At 38.0% G+C, this 20,728-nt stretch overlaps 1 long non-coding RNA gene across 1 annotated transcript in view; it reads right to left on the bottom strand.

Moving 5' to 3' along the window:
- LOC140843580 (uncharacterized) overlaps nt 1-18,324 on the bottom strand; it is a 32,892-nt gene extending 14,568 nt beyond the window's left edge. The window contains exons 1-2 of the long non-coding RNA XR_012121428.1: nt 18,023-18,324; nt 1,253-1,344 (exon numbers count right to left, since the gene is read on the bottom strand). This is a non-coding gene — a long non-coding RNA (uncharacterized lncRNA). The remainder of the gene's footprint in view (nt 1-1,252; nt 1,345-18,022) is intronic.
- Between the last annotated feature and the right edge of the window lie 2,404 nt (nt 18,325-20,728).

Genomic DNA, 20,728 nt, shown 5'->3' on the forward strand with positions numbered 1-20,728 from the left:
GGACAAAATAAGGATGAATTACTGATTTAAAAAGAAAGAGCCTTCAATCAGGTCCCAGATACACTATTACGTAACTGTAACCTTCTGTAAAACCTTTTCTTAATCTAAAATGGAGAAAAGAAATTGAATCACGTAGGTTCAAAGATTTCTTTGTAAGTTTTAAGACTAAAAATATATCTGCATCGCTTATGTGCAATTGCCCTTTCGGCTTATACGTTTCTCTTCTTCCTCCCTTATTAATATTTATTCTATATATTAATTTATACCTAACCTATAAAAATTAAATACAAAATAGCACACAAAGATAATAGTTAATAGTCATCCAACTAAAAATGGATAATTCTAAGTACTCCCATTTGTATAGTTACACTTTACACTGTGTGAAAATGGTATTAACATTCTCTATGTCACAAAAGAATTGGAATATGTTTCACTCATTCATTTATTCATCCACTCATTCATCAGATGTTTATTAACAGATTATTATGTGTTAGGAACTATTGTAACTGATATATATGGTGGTGATTAAAACAGACATGGTTCCTTAAGTGTCCATTAATAGATGAATGGATGAGGATGTGGTTCATATACACAATGGAATATTATTCAGCCATTAAAAGAAAAGAAATCCTGCCATTGTAACAACATGGATGGAGCTAGAAAGTATTACACTCAGTGAAATAAACCAGGGGGGGATGACAAATACCATATTATTTCACTTATTGTGGAATATAAAAACAAAGCAAAACAGAAGGAACAAAACAGTAGTAGACTCATAGACATTGAGAAATGACTAGTGGTTACCAAGGGGGAGGGTTTTGGGCAGGGATGGGGAGGGTAATGAGGGTTAAAGGGGCACAATATTTGCAATCAAATCACAATATAAGTTTGTCCCAGGGACAGTAGTACGGCATGGAGAATATAGTAAATGATTCTGTAACATCTTTCTGCATTGATAGGTAGTAACCATACTAGAGAGGGTGAGGATTTAATAATTTGGGTAACTGTTGAACTGCTGCATTGTACCAACATAAGACTGTATATCAATGATACTTCAATAAAAATAAAAAAACAGACATGGTTACTGCCATTGTAGAATTTATAATCTAATTGCATTGACAATAGATGGAAACTATTTAAATATTAAAGTACAAAGTGTGACAAAAGCTATACAGGGAGATTTACAAGGTGAGGCTGGGATGTTGCTTTAGATTAGTTGTAGCTTAGACAATAAATTAGTACATGGACCTACCTTGCAATTAAGAGGCCACCTCGTGTGAGTGAGTTTTTGCTGGCAGTGTTTTCTTCGGGAATGACTGACTTCAAGGCCCTGGTTTCAGGCAGCTTACAGAGGGCAAAGGAGAGAGGTGTGGCTGAATGCTGTCTTGTCCGTAACCCCCATCTATACCCTCCTCCACATCACACTTAAGGCATTCCTTGACTGTAGACACCCTCCCATCAGCCTCTCAAGTCATCAGTTTTGGTCATTTAAGGCTTTGATTGCCAACCATTCTGCTTCTCTTCAAAAAACATTGCAGACCCCTGAGCTAGAGTACTGTACAGACAAAAGCCACTTAGATCTTTCTGTTGGGATCCCAGTCATATCAAAGAATGGATATTACTGACTTTCAATTTCTGAAAAGAATAGGCTGTGGAGCCCAAAGACTGAGAATCTAGGTCCAGTTCTATGAGTTTCAACAAGTCATCTACCTTATAGGTTATTAAAAAAAGCAAGTAAGATGAACACAAACACATTTTTTAAGATGTATAGTACCATATAATTGTCCTATTACTTTTCTCCCTCCCCAGGAATCTCAATAACACACACACCTTCCTTCTTTCCTCCTTGACCCCCTTCTCTTCCCCTTTCTCCCTTCCTTCCCCTTTCTCTGTTTTTCTTTCTGTTCCTCTTTCTCATCTCCCTTCCTTCCTTCTGTCTTTCTTCAAGCTTTTTTTGAGTTACTAAGTGCAATTCAAAGTAAATAAAAACAGGGAAAAGCGTGTACTCTGTAATCAAGTTGAGTCCAAACTACATTCATCTATGCTAAGTGTTGAGTACAGTTCCCAGCACATTGTCAGTGCTCAAAAACACTCAGAATTTACAGCAACAGAATAAAGGTAGAAGTAATAAGCTTTACTTAGGGATAGTATGGAAGTTTTTACAGTAAAGAGACCCTTGGGAAAGGTTTTGAGAGAGAAAGATGACCAGCAATAACCTGGAAGCAGTAATATTTTGTTCTGGAATTAATAAACTGATTATGTGGGAAGAAGTCTTTACCCATGTATTCATACAAAAATTTACTGAATACTACTACATGGGGCCAGGCTGAGCAGTGAAGATAAAAAATGAATATGATGTTATTAAGGAAGTATTGATTAAGTCTTTAGGAGTGGTAATGATAGAGTTGCAATGCTGTAAGGTGTGTGTATCATATATACTTATACATTTATAATTAAATATTTATCTTTCAGATCTACATACTATCTACACGTATGGGATGCGCTTCCACATTTGGCTGTGAGGTGAACAAGTAAGCATGAGTGTATATAGAAGAAACAAGAGTGGATGTGAATGGACAGGCTGGATAATAGGTACACGGGAGTCCTCCAAACTAACCTGCTGTGCTTTACACGTTTAACATTTCCTCTATAATAACTTCTACAAAATGAATGTGGGATAGTTAGGCTCCCTTTACAGCCAAGTAGGGTACCTGGACAGTGGAGACTAATATTTGCCTTGCAATGTGAGGTTTGCATAAGGCCATTTTTAAGTAATCAGAGGACAAGGACCCAAAGTTACTGAAGAATGTGGAGGTTCTGGGTGATTCTGTATGTGAATGCTTTTCTTGTTCATCACTCGGCTGGCTCCTTTGATGGAGGCCTGGGAGTGCTTCCTTTTTCCGTGTGAAACAAATGGGAGAAGCAGGTGGAGATCTTGTAATATAATCCAAGGCAATTTCCTCATTCTGGTAATTATATGGCACATCCATTGAAGCTTCTGGAATTCTAAGGTTCTTCTAAGAGATACATAATCTATCACTTTTGTGAGAGGGATTCAAAACTGGAGACACAAAGGGAATTAGTTATAATGTTACTGCTACATAATGAAATAGCTGATGAGCTATTATATTACCTCAGCATTGCTTTCTCACAGCCTTTATGATTTTACCTGCCTCCTGAATGTCTGCTTTTAGTACCTCTCTCCAGATGTCTTAATCTGCATTTAAGTCCTTCTTGAATCTAGTTTTCTCTTTTGCTCAGATTCCTAAATTCTTCAGGTTCATTCATGTAGTTTCTTATTCCTATAGTTGCTTGGCAAGCTACCACACTTAATTTCATTAAAAATTCCATTGCTGTATTACTATCTTTCTTTCCCAGATCATTAAATAGAGGCAAATGTGTGGGAGGGAACTACAAATAGTGTTTCATTAATTGATCAACTAAAAACATAAAATTTTTGTGTTAAAAAGCACAGGTACCTCTCTAACTGATGATACAAACATTCATCTGAGCTCATCGATGTATTTACTTCCTTTATCCCACCTCTTTCCAAAAGACATATGAGTTAGGGTATACTGGCTATATGATTCATTAAAATAAATAAAAAGGTAAAATCAAGGCCATTAAAAGACAAAGCAGCAAATATTGATAGGGCTCATTCAGTTACTTTGATGACTAAGCATTAGATTTGACTACCCTAGAATTGCACATTGACTTTTGACAATTCTCTTTTCTTATCACTAGTTAACAAAAGAACATGAATTTTTATACATAAAAAAAAGATTCAGACGTCTTACCTCTGTAATTTACTAGACTGTTACCCTAATTAAAATTAAATTCTGATGACAAATTGTTGGATACTGATATATTTACATAAAACATTATATCTCTTTAATTTGTAATTATTAAATTCCATTGAGGTAAAATATATATTGAATAGCTTCTAGATTCCAGATTGAAAATGATAAAATGAGAAATTGTAAGGTAATATTTGCTTTACATATATCATTCATAACATATATTTTCATTTCATTTATCATTTATGTACATAAAATGCATATTCAAAATGAGTAGTTTATAATAAAGGATATATAAAATGCTTATGGGACACAGGTTAAGGGAGATATTCATTCTTCCTTGTGAATATAAGTATGAAGAAAGTAAGTGAGGAGATTTTGGGGACATTCCTGCCCCAGCAGAAAGAGTCCAATGGCGCCATCCAACAGTCTCCCTTACCGTACACTGTAAGCCAGCAGTCCTCATGACTTGCATTTCAGCCAAGTATGCTACACACCTTCCAACCTGTTTGCTTCTGCCTGGAATTTTCTTCTCCACTCACCTCAAATTTTCCACCATCCCTTTAATCTGGTTAACTCCTACTCATCCTTCAGTGTTCAGTTTTAATTTCTTTCCCACAGATATTGTCCCCCCCCCCCAGGGATAACACCTGTAAGACCTATGTTGTGAGCATCCCTAAAAGCCTCTTGTACCCTGGATGCTCCTGACATACCATTACCAAGATTTGACCTTCAACTCGTCCCATACCATAGGCAGGACTAAATCTGCTACTGGTTAACACACATAAAGGCTGTTATGCTCAACTTCTGCCATGCTCTTGGTAAAAATATCTCAATATAAGTCAAAGGAATCTGATTTCTAACCATGATTAAAAACCTATTTTTTTAATAGGTTTTGGAGGCTACCACTCACGAATACTCAAGTTTATGTGGTGGCCATCCTTTTTGATGCATTTTGCATCAGAAACTAGAGATAAGACATATGACTCTTTCTGAGTTGTCACAGAGAAATCTATGCTGAATAAAAAGCTTTGCACTCCTGAGATACCTTTCATATTCAAAGCTATCAGTGTGAATATGGTATGTGAAGATGGTAGCTCATCCTTTCCCCTTAAACCTATAACTGCACATCACTGATAGAGAAGAAGTGGAGGCAGTGGGGATCTGGATGGCAAAGAGTAATTAATGCTTGAAGCAGAAGGTGTGGCAGGCCACATAACTTTCAGCAGTTTTAGGTAGCAGAACTGTAAGAAGGCACCATGTCCAGTGTGTGCTACAGGAACCTGGGAGAAGACACTGGACAGAATCAGGGAGAATCTCTGAGAAACAGCATCAGTTCATGATTTGTGTAGCTGGGACTTGTTTCCTATGGGGCTCCTATTGACAGAACCTCAATCTGCAACCCTACCTACTAAAAGGGCCAACTTCTTTTATCTTGAGGGGTTAATTTTATACTTTTTTGATGTTATAATAAGACACCAGTGGATAAAGCTGCACAGTTGCCATGGTTAGTCTATTTGTTTCCTCTTATGACAAAATTTATCTACATTTAGGCCTTCTTCTGATCTCTTTATGTTTCCTTTTGCCAATAAATAATTTACAGCCTTGTTCTTCTCTCCCCACCACCTATGTTCCTGGACCACCTTCCAAGTCTCTGTCTAACCTTTCCCCTCAGATAGCATTTTCAGCTTTGACGACTTTACACGAGGTCCTGGATGCCCCCGTGGGATCCTAGACTTCACTCTGCAGAAGACTGCATTAGGAGTGTAGTCTCATGGCTCCTTGTCATGTTGCATTGCAGAACAGGGTTACACGCTGTGACACAGCATGAGGCAAAAGCAGAAAATGCATCATAAATAAAAATAAAACTATTGGGAGGTTTGCTACACCAGTATAACTGAGTAGTATCCAATGAGAATACATTTCTATAGATTGTGTTCAATTGTTTCAGAATTTATAAGAAATGGATTTATTTTTCTTATTACTGTATTTCTTTGCAGTTGATGGGTCCTCAGCAAGCAGAGGAACTACATGCATAAACATTTCTCTGCAGATGTAGAAATCTGAATCATAAAATGATATGTCATACATTCCATTCTACTGTGTCACAGCAATCAACAGTAGCTCAGTTTTGTTTGACCTTCCAAAAACAACCGATCTACTGATAAGTAGGACCAGAAAAATTTTAAAGGATGGTAGAAATGAAATTTACAGTTCCTTTCACAATAGAAATGGCTGCATTTAATACATTTTCATGGATCCCTAGATTTATATTATACATTGCATATTTATAATAATAGATATTGTTAATCAACCACAGGTAAATGTTATATTAAATATTTTTAAGAATCCAAACATATATTAGAATTAACCCTTAATTCAATGTCCATGGTTCTTGCTATAAAAGCTATAAAAGAAATTCTCAGGAGGGAAAAAGAAAAAACTTATAGAATCAGTGCTAAGGATAATAAAAGATTAAATATCCAATGGGCTTGTCTAGAATATACCCAGAAGAAAATAATTTGAGATTCATACCTCTAAAATTAAGCAAATTAAATAACTATCATTTCTGACATTCTACAAATATTTGTTGATTGGTTACCATATACTTGGTAAAGAGTAAATATTAAGAAAGAGATAAATAGCAGCTAAATTAGAGATTAATAGGTGGGGCAGGGTTGCAAGCAGGAGAGATCTATTTAGGCAGGGCCATGAGGGAGGTCTCCCTGAGAACGCATTGACACTGAGACCAAACAAATGAGGAGAAGCTCTGCAGGAGGCGGGAAAGGGGAAGCATAAGACCAGTGTGGTTTGGAGATGTGCTTTAGAGGGCACTGACACAGACCTTCCTCAATGCCAAGTTGCTTTTGGTCTCTTATTGGATGATGCACATTCACCTCAATGCCTGAAATAAAGTTTCCTAATGTTTTGCCGTTTATTCATCCTTTTTTTCAGATGCCCCTTCCTCCAGGAAGACCTCTCTACTTTTCTCAGGCTGTTGCAGGGCCATTTCTTTCTCCCTGTGGCTATTTTTGTAACTCTACATGGCCTATAAGATTGTCTCCTCTAGTTAACTATGAGTAACTTCAGAGCAGGAACTGTGCTTTGAGTGGATTCTACCCAAGCAGCCTAGCAGCGCTCAATGACTGTGGCAGACAGTCCATTGCTACCCAATATCCATTCTTTAATTCATCCATCAGCTATATGCTAGGTATTCTCCTCTTTTTCCTTACCAACCAGCTACCGTTTTGTTCTGAACAATTCCTATCTTAGAATTTTTATTTTAAATTAAAAAAATAGTGAACGTAATTTCCCAGTCCCCCTCACACTAGATGACAGTTTTCTGACAATAACATATTAGCAGAAGACTGCCAAGAATTTGAGTGTTTTGCTGTCCAGATATTTGTGACACCCTTTCTTCTTCATATCTTCCTTCCTTATCCTCCAATTTATATATGAAACTGGATTTTAAGAGAAAAAGCCATATTACTCTAGAATGAATGAAGAGAAATCTAGGAATCTTGAGTCCTTAATTATTTTCTAGATCAACCACATAAGCTGGAAAGCCCCAGCTGAGAAAAATAAACCCAACAATTGTAACTGGGTTTCTGATATATGCAGCTGAATGCAGTTTTAACTAATAAAGTGTCTAAAACATGGGAACCATGAACAGGCAACTTAGAGTCACACCCTGGCTCTACAACTTAGCCAAATAACGTTGACAAGATATTAGCCCCTCTAAGCCTCAGTTTCCTCATCTGTAAAATAAAGACAAGAAGAGCAGCTAGTTCAAAATGGTGGTGTAAGAACTGAATGAGGTGATATAAGCCAAGTTTTGAGCACATTGTCTGGCAAATATAAATACTTAATAAAGGTTGGTTATTACTGTTATTGTTATTATTCACTATATGCTTGTTAAATGAATGAGTGAATAAGCAAATTTTCCCTTCAGACTTGCTACTGAAGTTATCACATTCAGGAAACAAGTTAAAGAAATACATGACTCTACAGATGCTTAAATCAACAGATGCTTAAATGAGCATTTACTGATTTTTCCCAGCACATTTTTTGTTTCAATACACTTGTTATTTTAGAACAGTTTTAGGCTTTTACAGAAAACAAAAATTGCAAAGAAAGTAGAGAGAGCTCCCAGATACCCAACACCCAGTTTCCCATATTAATAACTTCTTACATTAGTGTGACACACTTGCCACAATTAATGAACCAATGTTGATATATTATTATTAACTGAAGTTCATCCTTTATTCAGATTTCCTTAGTTTTTACCTAGTGCCTTTTTATGTCTGAGGATCCCATTCAGGACAACACATTACATTTAATTCTTCTGTCTGCTCAGGCTCCTCTTGGCTGGGACTGTTCTTTAGACTTTCCTTGTTTTTGATGACCTTGACAATTTTGAGGAGTACTGGTCAGGTATTTGTAAAACATCTCTCAAATGTGATTTTTCTGATGGTTTTCTCATGATTAGAGGGGGGTAATACAGTTTTCAGATGAAAACTGCAGAGGAAAAGTGCCATTGTAATTGCATATGTTGGCCATACAACATGGCCTATCAGTGGTGATGACCTTTATCACCTGGCTGAGGTAGTGGCCGATTCATTCCTTCACTGTAATGTAACTCTTTTTACCTGCCTTTCCATTCTGTGCTCTTTGGAAGGACTTCATTATGCACAGCCACACTTTAAATTGTCCAAAGAGGTGGGGAAAACTTGAGTTTATTAAGGTCATGATGATTTCTAAGATGATTCTAATCACTAACGTTCCAGATTCTATTAATCAAAACTATGAGAGAAAAGTGGAGAACCAAGAAAGGGAAAAACAGTCAACAAGTGTTGTTGACTGACTGATGCAGTGACTGGAAGTGACTGGTTGGTTCAACAAAGAATTTCAGAACAAATAATGACCTGGGACTTCTTTTTTTTTTTTTAGGACCCCCAAAGATGACCCATTAATGTTAGAAATGGTCAATTGTATTTGATTCATATGCATCGAACACAAATGATTCCTGGGAAGCAAAGCCTATAGGTTAGGACTTGATACACGTATTCCAACTGAAGGTCTTCCTCTTTGGGGCTCGCTGTCTCATCTATAATAAAACAGCAGCACCTGCCTCCTGGGATAGTGGGGAAGACTGCATATAAGAACACTGGAAAGATCTCAGTATAGTTCCTAGCAACCAGGAATTATGTAAAACATTCAGCCTCCACCCTTTTTGCACATATTATAATATTTTTGGACTCTTTATTTGAAAAATTAAAATTTAGGATGTCCAGGAAGAAGGCATCTTTACCATGTGTAGTTTTTGAAAAGTAGTTCATTAGAAGTGAAATGTATTTTAAAGAATGACAGATATCTTAAAAACACATATTCTATTTTATTTATTTTTTATTGTGGGAATGGCTTATTTAGACTCTGAATATAGCTGGCATAATATGTGTTTGAACTCTTTCTTTTCCTAATTAGTTTTCCTCTTTAGCTATTTCATTCCTTCCCTGGGCAGAACTTTCCAAATGGATGGCTGATGATTAAGGCCTTCAAATATGACAGAGCTGGTATATTCATTCCAAAGAGTCATTTTTCTCACTTTGTTCCTTTCTGCCTAAAGTATTCTAAATTTGATTGCCTGTGAGCCACCCCCAAATAGTAGATATGTTATGGGAGACTATACTTGTCAAACTTTTGGCATTAAGAGTACTGTAAAAATAGAGGAAGCTAAGAGTTTCTTTCTTCTAAAGACAGCACTCTCATGTAGTCAGATAGGTGTTTAAATGTTTATCAAGCTCTCCCACATACAGTTTCAACTCAGGGTTCAGTCTCCTCATGAGTCATGAAAAGTTTCTGGGCTAAGATTCAGTTACTAAGGCATCTTAAGGAATTCTACCAACAGATGTTTGAAGAAAAATAGTTCATTATTTCTGACTGAGTACTAGTTGGAATACCCAGAGGGAAACTTTGACAGGAATTAATGTATTTTCCAAGGATCCCATAGCCAGCTGGAGATACAGCTGAGTCATCAGTAGTATCAGAACACAGGCATCTCAACATTAAAGGCATCCTCCTGGGGCCCTACTCAACAAAGACCTTTTATGGATATAGAGTGGGGCAGAGGAGCATATTTACTGCTTCATGTCTAGATTATAATCTATTCAGCGATTATCAAATAAAGAGGGAAACTAAAGAAAATATGGCATCAACAGGTCATCTGTTTCTGTTTGCAGTCTTTTCAATTTGACCCTCTGTGGCCTATTGAGTGAGACCAAGATTCACTAAGATTATGGAGGTCCCAAAATGTATGATAAGGAGAGAAACTACAAAATATGCCTGACCTCCTGTGCTCTGACCTCCATGCACAGCAGACTTTCTGTACCTAAAGGAGAACTTAGGAGCATCCCCCTGCTAAACTTATCATTTGGGGACTCTAAGCCTAACTTCATTTGAAACTATAGAATATAAAAGAATCTACTAGCTCGTTTTATAGGCTAAAAGTGTTTCAACCTTGTAACTATTGCCACTCACACAATTAAAGGCATATTAAAATCTAAAAAATGAGAAGTTAAGATTGGTTTGTAGGAAATTGCAGCATTCACTATTTTTATGCAACAGGGAAGAATTTTTTTAGTATATGCCTCAGAGAAAAAGCTCCTCTCTTCCCAACACAAAGCCTGAGTCTGTAAACTCACACACACACACCTGCTCTTCTTCAGATTTATAATAATCCATCTATACAATAAGAACTTGAGCAAGTTTCACCTTGTATTAGAAACATGTAAACTTGCTTTGAAAACATGACTGATGAAGACTCCATGGAAAATCTGAGCTTCGAACAAATGTAGTGAGGAGTCCTGAGAATCTTCTACAATATTTAATAAAAGCCTTGACCAGCGAAACAACCATGTGGACCTCATGGGAACTTGAACAACAGGGGATATGAAAAAGCATCATAAGCAATGCCAAACTGATGATGAAAAGAGCAAAAACAGACCAAATCAGAGTTATTTTCTCCTTTGATTAATCCTGGCTAAGGGGCTCACCAACTCCTTTTTGAAAAGTTACAAGGAGTTAAGGCAGGATCTATACTAAATATATTCTATAAATTATTGCATGAGCTTTATAAGATAAAGAATAAATGAGATCTTACTGAAGATAGATAAACAGGCCAGGTAAGTCCATTTGATCATTTCCATCAAGATTTTAGTAGTTGAAAAGATCTGTTGCTGCGCAGATGTACAATAAGTTAACATCACCTGCATATCAGAATAAACAATATGTTACTAACCCATCTTCCTAGACACAAAGATAACTGGGATTAACTAGGCAATTTAATAAAAATGGAAGCACCTTAAGTGTTATGTTTTATTTCCTGTAGATTATAGGTGGCCAAATGAGAAAGTGGAATAGAATTTGTGTGAACAGTGTCACTACTGACCGATGGGACTTTTACAGCACTTGATGTATGTGGGAGAAAGGAGATAGAGAAAAGCAGAGAAACAGCTTTCACTTGACAGTTGACTTGCACAAACCCAGGTGAGTTTCTCCACCCAAGGCAGAGCAGACAGGAGGGGGCATTACAGCTCTATAGGACACACTGTGGAATCTCTTTCATTTTTTTTTGATTTTTTTAGATGTACTGAGCTATCCCCAGTTGCAAATTTGAGAGGGTCTGTGGTTTAACTACAGCCATAACAAAAATATGAAACTCTATATGCTATAGTGTGAATTTAGTGAAAGCAGAAGTGATTCAAGACCTATATAGTCAAGACACATTTTCTTAAAGGATGTAAGACCGCAGATAACAGGCCTTTGGTGACTTAAGTTCGATTTGGATATATATTTGATTCTAGTGCTAACTTCTGTGCAAGGTAAAGGTGAAGTTTCTGTCTTGGGTGACTTGAAACCATAGTGATTTCATTTCATTCTTTTTGGATATTATTCACTGGGGTGAGAATTGCAGGCAAAGAGAAGAGTAAAATATCCCAATACAGGCAGTTTCAAAGATGTGGTTCCAACAGAGAACATTCCAGAGACCTCGCAGCAAGTCCTGTTAGTGTGATACTTCCTGCCCAATAAGAAGTTTGGAAAGTCAGTATATGAACTGAAACTATTGGCTGCAAAACTCAACAGATGTTTTCTCAATCTCTTTGTGACCCTCGGTTGAGAAGTTTAATCAAGTGTATCAGAAGAGACAGTTGCGATTCCCTTTTCATTCTGCAAATAATGAGCCCAAGAGTCTGCCGGTTTCTCCAACAGATGAGACACCTCCTTCATGGACAGACATCTCCTTCTAGCTGCTTTTAACAATTTGAAATGGATTGGACCTTCAGCCTTTGCATGGGGGTAATAGCCCCTCTTAACATTTTGAGAGGTGCACAACTTGCAGTGGCTCATGGAATTTCACTTCAGCATTTCACAATGCCCTTCATTTAACCATTCCAGGAAATGTAAACAGGACACTGCTTCACACTCCTGAGAGCCTGCAATGTTCTCTTGTTTGCATGACACTCTCTGAGTGGCCTAATTATCTGTGGGTGCCAGATTGCATGTGGTCACATAAGTCAGTTAAGTAAGCATTGTCTGTATTGACAGATACTTTGAAAATGTGACTTTTTGGACATGGTGGTGAAGGTCCTGTCTTGCACTTTAACATTCAAATATTTAGTACTTATGCTTTATTTGGCTGCTTAAACTTCAAGGTTTCTATAAGCAAAAGTAAACAGAAGACATGGTATCTGAAGAGCAATTTAAATCAGAATCATGCCCTAACTATAACAAATTTCTGAAAGGCAAACAGTATTAGCTTCAAATTTTTCAAAGGCAATATGAGCATCCACGGTCATCATTCTGACTTTCAAAATCATCAGTGGCTCTTACACAGCTACCTGCCGATGAATGTTGTTTGTTCATTATCAGTTCTTTAAACAAAGTGTCCTATGGGTTGCCCATGACTTGAGACTATTAAATATGGGGTTTCAGTTCATGAAGTGTCATTATAAAGCCCCACCTGCTTTCTCTCTTACTACCTTGTGTTTATTTCTAATTACATCTCAAAGATTAACTGGTTAAGTATTTTTCCAGTCATGCCAAACAGATTCTTCAGTATTAGAGTCTGTAGATTGACAACCAATGAAAACCTCTTGGGTGCAAATGCATAAACAAGTAAAAGACCATCAACCCTCCCTCACCCCCAGACCCCTGCTAATAGTTTAAAATATGGACGGATGTGTTTCAGACAGCAGGAGTCTTGTGGAAGAAAGGGCTTCACAGAATGCCACCCTTGTTCTGATAATTAGACAAAAGGAGAGAGAGGCCACAGCTACACTAGCATAAATGGCTCTGGCGAAAATTATGAAAAAAAACCTTTTTTAGAAAACTTCTTCCAACTGCACATGCGTTTCTGAATTTTTAGAAAGGTTAGAGCTATATGAGATTTGGAATCAAAACCTGATGTGACCTACATAAAAGAAACGCTGATTCCCTAATTAAACCAAGCTGTGGCTGCAGGCTTTGCAAAGAGCTGCCAAAAAATCATCCAATCAATCTTTCGACTATCCTCCAGGAATGCGGCAAGGAGGTTGGAGAGGGAAGAGATGGCTGTGAGGATGCAGAGGCCAGGCACTGCTGCTCTCCATCTACTCGCCCAACGCTGAGGGTCCTGCATTTCCAGCCCATAAACTGGAGGATGGAAAAATCATGTAGAGGTGGGGGCTGGGAAGCCAGGGGGCCAGCAGGGGTTGAGGAGAAAAACAGACTAAATGTTTTCACAGCTGCCCTTTTTTTCTTCACCTATTTTGCCCAAGGATCTGATTTCCTCCTGAATGGAGTGGGCTTTGAATGGGCCAAGGGCTCTGCTCAGCAGGGCCTGTTTACTCTGAGAAGCAGAATCTTGCTTTTGAGGAGAGGGAAGGGGTGTTGGGAAGGAATGGAATATTTTAGAGTTCATATGAAAGCAGAACCAGTCAAAGAAAATGCAGTTCATCTGAATTTTAAGTCGAGACTGGCAACAAATGTAGAAAAAAAAAAAGATTTCACATTCTTCCTCTTGAATTTTGACAGGAAAATTGTTCTTCAGGAAAGATGGAATGTCATCCCATGTAACTTCCTCTTTCATTTCAGTTCCTCGATGATGCAGAAGGTATGTTAATTGAAAAGGATTAGAAAGATAATTCAGCTGCTAAAATTAGAGGCAAATAACTTGCAGAGGAGCAATAAAACAAATGGCAAGGGTGCCCTGCAAGCCAAACATTTGGGGCTGCCAATATCAGTTAAAGGGTAAATTCTGTGTAAAAAGAGCAGTTATTAATTTTCTTTGCTGCAACTTCTTTATTCTAGGCGTTTGGTTTTGCTATCCAGTACTTCACCACACAAAACATTCCATGATAGATGTTGTCTCTCTCTCTGACATACTGCACACGGTAGTTCCAGTTAAACGAGTATGAGCATTTGTTACACATATGTTTGTTTATTCCATGAGATGCATGAATTGTCCTTGTGAGGAATCTGAGCAGCCATACGTAAATCTTAACTGCAGTCAATTCTCAATCTACCGGAGCAGATGTTAGAAAGCCAGACAAAAGTTACCCGAAACTGCAGATTCCTGTCAGACTTCATTTCTGTTTGGATTCACAACATGCATTTCCCCGCCACCCAGCTCACCCTCAAAGCCCCAAGGCAGGCGGCTGCATGCCTTACTGTGTCACACCCACACTGCATCTCTTCTGCATCTACCCCACCCCTCTCCTCTCGGGTTCCCCAACTCCTCTCCTGTCTGAGCATTCTCACTTTCAAGTTCACTTTTGCGAAGGAAGGTTTCTCTTCATCATCACCCTCCCACTACCAGTTTCCAAAACACTGCATCCCTTAGAGTCTGCACCACACACATAGGCTTGATTTCTTTCTCTCTCCAATTGTCCTGTATTTGGTCTCATGCATCCTGTTTCCTCAGCCAGATTGCAAAACACCTTGTGGAATCAGAACAAAACCTTATATTTCTCTCTAAAAAGCTGAAAAGTCCTTTAGTGTGATGCTAAATTTTCCAATTTCCCAGAAACTGTCACAGTTTTAATACTGAAATCCCCATATTCCAGGAAACCTCTCTGGGCCTGCCAAGCCAGGCTCTCTGGTCACCCTATCAGCTAAGCATAAATTAAAAATGAAGAAAAAAATTGTCATTGGCTATGAGGACATTGAATAATTATGTTTTCATTAAACGGAGAAACCAAAGGTGGTTATCAAATGAAATGAAATATGGCAGAGAAATATACTGAACAGTCAGCATATGCTACTTACACAGATCTATTATTACACATGAAACATAAATAAGAGTAAGAATGAAGGCATGATTAATACAAACTATAGAGGAAGATGGAGTATTGGTTTGTGTTAAACTAGAATTCAATCCTCTCTGCTCCCTCTGTTTCTCTACTGGCCAATAGGTTTGGAGAGAAAGAAGAGAATATGGTCCTAAACAGGCTTCCGTAAGCCAGAATAAACATGACTAAAGTTTCTCCAATTTGCCTAAAATTAGCCATACCCTTGAGTCATGAGTACTTTGGCCTGCTTCTCAATGCTTTCCCTTTTGTCTTTTCTTCTGCCTTAATCTCAGTGTTTTTGAGTGTTGTGTTGCTGTGACCTTGTTGGCGATACTCAGTCCTCAGAGACTGTGAAGGTTCTATCACAGCTCCCAAGACATGAGCATTTTTATTCATGGTATTACTCTGGGAAGTTACTTAACCTTGGTGGACTTAATTTTTCTAGTTATATAAGCAATACTCTGCTGTTTAACAGAAACGAAATGATATTTCTAGAGTCAGAGGGTCAGAGAAGGTGACTAATGTTAATTGAACTTGCACTGGGAGCCACACACTGTACCAGGTAATGTGCAGAAATTATTTCATTTAATGCTCATTAAACCCCAAGGTAGTTATTTTTATCCTCATTTTACAGATGATGAAACAGGCTTAGAGAAGAAAAATAATAAACCCACGCACACAGAACTAAAAGCTAAAAAGCTACAAAGACAGGATCCAAATCCAGATGTGTCTGCTTCCAAGTTCAAGTAAACGGAACTTTTTCCATTGCCCTACATGATCTGGATTTTATTAGAAATGCAGGAAATTTTTAAAGGTTTATGAAGAGGAGGATGAAAGGGGCAAGGGAGTTATCTGGATTCATTATATGGGGATGCAGTGGCAGGTACAAAGACTAAAGATAAAGGGGCAAAGAGTTACCAAGCTAGTAACTGAAAAAAGGTGGACCCTACATAGCTAAGCCATTTGGTTTACTGGGTACAAGTCATGAACAATTCCAAGAAACAGAGCCTATAAAGGACACAGTGTCATATGTACTTGCATGTAATTCTAGTGAGTCTAATCCAGAACAGTACTCTGTATTTTTACCAGTTATAATGATGGGTTTAATCTAGTCTGAAATTCTGTAGCTAATGAAGTGCCTGATTTACATAAAGGAGTGTAGAATCTGTGGCAATAGATTCAAGAGCAAGTTGTTATTCAAAGACCAAAAACATGGCAGGGCTTCTTATCTATTTGGAAAGGAGTACTGAATAAATAATGGTTTTTGATCTTGCCAAAGAGCGATGAAGAACAGTCCACAATAGAATAATAAAAAATACTTTAAAATTTTCAGCATTTTGGAAGGATGCATCTGAAAGAATAGAACCAAAATTAAAATGAATAAACTAAATCTAAATGTTATAAGACGTGTCTTCACACTGGGAACTCTTTATCCTTTAGTAGAAATCTGCCAAAATAGTCTCAACCATTGCAGCCCTGGGGTTCAAAATAGATTCGATAAAGCGGCAGAAATAATCATAGTACAATATTCCATCTGACAAAGAGCAGATGGCTGGAGTGGTCTCTGGTGTGTGCCTGCTTCTTGCTGTTATTATGCAGTGTTTACATAGAGAAATGACAGTCTTTTCCAAGCTAATGATGATGATAGTGTTAATAACCCTAGTTTGTTAAACACCAATCATTTGCTAGGCACTGTACCAGCTATGTCACATACATTTTCTATTTTATCTTTAAAATGACCCTCTCCTGAAGGCACACCTTCCCCGTTTTACAAGGTAAGAACATGAGTTTAGGAAGCTACAAAAACTTTCCCAATGTCACACACACAAAAAGGGGCATGTCTGGGTTTCACACACAGACCTATCAGACTCTAAAACCTGCTGTCCTTAATCTACCCCAGTGGCTCTCAACCTTAGCTGCACATTAGAATCACCTAAGGTGCTTTTGCAAAAATTTCAATGCCGCACTCCTAGACATGCTGATTTAAGTGGTTTGGGGTGGGCCCGAGCATTAAATATTTTTTTTTTAATTCTCCAGTGATTAAAGTGGGAAGTCAGTGCTCACACAGTATTGTACCACACACTGCCACTCAAGTACTATGAATCTCTGGGAATATAAATTGAAGGGGAAAAAAAGAACCTCTGCCCACTCCTTACATCCTCCCCCAGCACCCACCATACACGTCCTTTTCAGATCACTGTTCTCAACAAAAAATTGTTAACTATCCAGTTTAGACAGACTAGACTAAACGGTTGTAGATAATATTCAGGCTAAGTCTTAGCCTCCAAAGAGAGAATTGGGATACTAGGCATCAGTTCTTCATTGGCAAAGCTCCTTCAGTATTTTTTGACACAAAATCTAGACAAACTTTCCTCTGTATAGGAAAAGCATGGCAGCTAATGCTTATGTATCATTTGTTTATCTTAACCTACAAAGTATATTTTATGTATGTCTGAATCATCTCTCAGACTTTGACCCTACACGCTTTTACCATGAAAAGCCATGAAGAAAAGGCTGAGGGGTAGAGAAGAATGACCAAGAGGACAAAACTCATGGGTGGGTCCCAAGGACAGTGGGCAATGGCTGGGGAATGGCAGGAGCCATGTGCTTTCCATTCCCAGTGCCATGGTGACCTTCTCTCCTGTTCTAGAGGGAGAATAACTCATTATGGACATGTCAGTTCTGTTGTTCATTTTTATAACTTGAATCTTCCCTAGTGTTGGAAGCACTCATCGTATTTATTTGCCTTGTTTTTCTTCAACCCTTTTCTCTTCTCTCATTTGCCTTTAAACCCAAACCACAAACACACCCTGTACTAAAATGTGTATTGTCTAAAATGCAAGACACACCCAAGCAGATGAAGAAACTGAGAAAGAGCTATGAATGATTTCTTAATACCTTACAATGGGGCTGGTTCTTTCTTCTTCAGAGGTGGCTCACCATCACTTGTGTGCCGGAGAAACTACAAAGCAGTGACATCTCTCACAGGCTTCTGACAGTCAGACAGGTGGAGAAAAAGTGATGCATCCGTGAAACGCAATGCAAGTTTGACTCTGACTAATGACAGACACAACTGGTATCCTAGGGACCATGACAGACCCTCCCACACACACCCACTGGGACTTCAGCCAGCAGAGGGTCAGATATTTTAGTCATGTGAGCTTAGACTGTATGTGGAATTGCTCAGGAGAAAAGTGTGAGCCGGGGATGAGGTACATGATGTTTGGAGACAGAGTCCTATATTGGAACCTAGGTTTTATAATATATCTGTTATATGGCCTTGAGAAATTTATTGAAATCCTCAAAGCCTCATTTTTCTCATCAGTAAAATAGAAATGGAAACATAACATGCTGTAATGGTTTAATGGTTTAATGCTTTAATGGGTTGATACGAACATTCAAAAAGGCATGCCTATAAAACCCTTAGCACAGCCCTGTTCATTTGTGTGAAACATATTTATTGAAAACCTAATGGAGCCAGGCATGATTGTAGGTGCCTAAGACTTAGCAGCAGATAAAATAGACAAACCTCCCTTCCCTTGTGGTGCTTATACTCTAGCAAAGGGAGACAGTAATAAACAAAGCGAAGAGGTAAAATGTATTGAATGTTAAATAGAGTAAAATGTATCCTATGTCTAACATATAGAAAACTTTCATTAATTTTAAATATTATTGATAAAAAACTGGTATCTCAATGTATCAACATGCTCATGAAGTAAAAATGTGAACCATTTTTCACATAACCCCATTCATTATAGAAGCTTAGGTAATACATACATTAAGCTAGGTATGAAGAAATATTTTAACTTCTGAACTTTTAAAGGAATGAATGCGCCGAACTCCAAAGTTCAGTAATGTTGAATCAGCTCTTCAATTGACATCATAAAAAGGAACCACATGTGGAACCACACCGAAGCTATTCCCCAAAGCTTATATAACTGTTTGGAGCAACGCCACGGGGAGCCAATCCCTAGCTCTGAGACTCCACTATTTCTGCTTGAGCTACAGACAGATGTGAGCAGCTAATATTCTGTGTTGTGTTAAATGGAGTTCCTTGCCCACTCTTTTAAAGACCTCCCACATTTCCAAGGCTTTTAAAGCTTTATCTCATCATCGAGCAATACCTTGTCTCTATCAGTTCAATAAATGGATGAACATTGTACAAACACTGCCCTAATCTTTTGCATGACTCTGAAGAGTCCTTTTTGTAAGCTAATAAGAAACAATATTATTTTCCACTTAAAAATCAAATGTCATTGTTTCCGTAAGCACGACTGTGTGAATGCAGCTGATTCCCTATAGAGTCAGAACAATGTTTATGAAATGAAATGACCCCTAAAAAGCCATGGTTCAAGGCATCATGGAAACATAAGCTAGTCATATACAAGCAAGCTGGGAACTTTTCTTCTCAGAAAGCTTCTACAGGAAACACTAAATCTACTGCTAGCTTTCGGCAGCTATATCTGGCATGCTGCAGCCTGCACAGCCTTGCTGTTGTTGGCAGTACTGCTCAGTTTGTGGCTGGCAGAGCCCTAAGGATGATGCTAGCAGCCAAGCAGGTTTGAGCTATGAAACTATGAGTTCATGTTAAACATAGAATTCACATGAAATGAACCAAGACACAGTAAATGGAAAGGATATATCACTTGGGAAGAAACCACGTGCCTTTGTCTTACTTTTTTTCCAGTGTTAGATCCCTTAATGATTATAACTCGATTATTTTCTCGTGTACCATATAACTCCTCCCTTTCTCCCATTCCTACAGTATTACACTATTCTCAGTGTATCTCACTGTCTCAACTCTTTACTCTTTTTATGTTGGGCAGATAAGGTCTCTGTATTTTTATCACTTAAACTAATTAGATCTGGGAGAGGTTTTAGCATGGTGATTAAAGGTGAGCATTTAAAGACAGAAAGGTTTGCACTATTTACTAGGTGTGAAACTTGGGCCAGTTGTGTAAACTCTGTAAGTCTCAATTTCCTCATCTATAAAATGGGGGTAGAGAGATTGTCTCATATCTCTGAAAGCATTTAGCATAATTCTTAGCACATGGGAAGGGCTTAAGAGAGCCTGCTTTCTTTTTGAAATTTAGTTGAGGGTGATTGTAGAGGGGATCTCTCCATGTGGTTCTTAGTATATGAATATACTTGGAAGTATGAAGCAGTAGGTATATGTATATATACATATTTATCCAACTGAAAGCAGTTTTTAAAAATCTTTATGTGTTGCTAACACACTGCATCTGAACATCTCTTCATCTTTGTGATATCAAATTGTGCTTTGTGTGTAGGTATGGGTGCGTGTGAATGTAAGTGGATCTAGCATAGCATGGATGTGATCCCGAGTGGGAGAACCATTTTGTTCTTTTCTTCCAAGAGACTCTGAATTATCTGACCCCGTGTTATTGGATAAGAGTTGATTATTGGAAATTTTCTCTACATCCTACTCATCTATCCCTCAACAATTTCACTTTTCGTGTTGCTTGTTAATTTCAGGAATAGATGTGCCCAGCAAACCACTCTTCTATTTGCATCTGTCCACTAGTTAGAGCTAGCTTTCCAAACAAGGTCCAGGAGAAGCCAGCTAGTTCAGGAACAGTCTCT

The sequence above is a fragment of the Manis javanica genome, chromosome 10, assembly GCF_040802235.1.
Source record: "Manis javanica isolate MJ-LG chromosome 10, MJ_LKY, whole genome shotgun sequence".
NCBI lineage: Eukaryota > Metazoa > Chordata > Mammalia > Pholidota > Manidae > Manis > Manis javanica.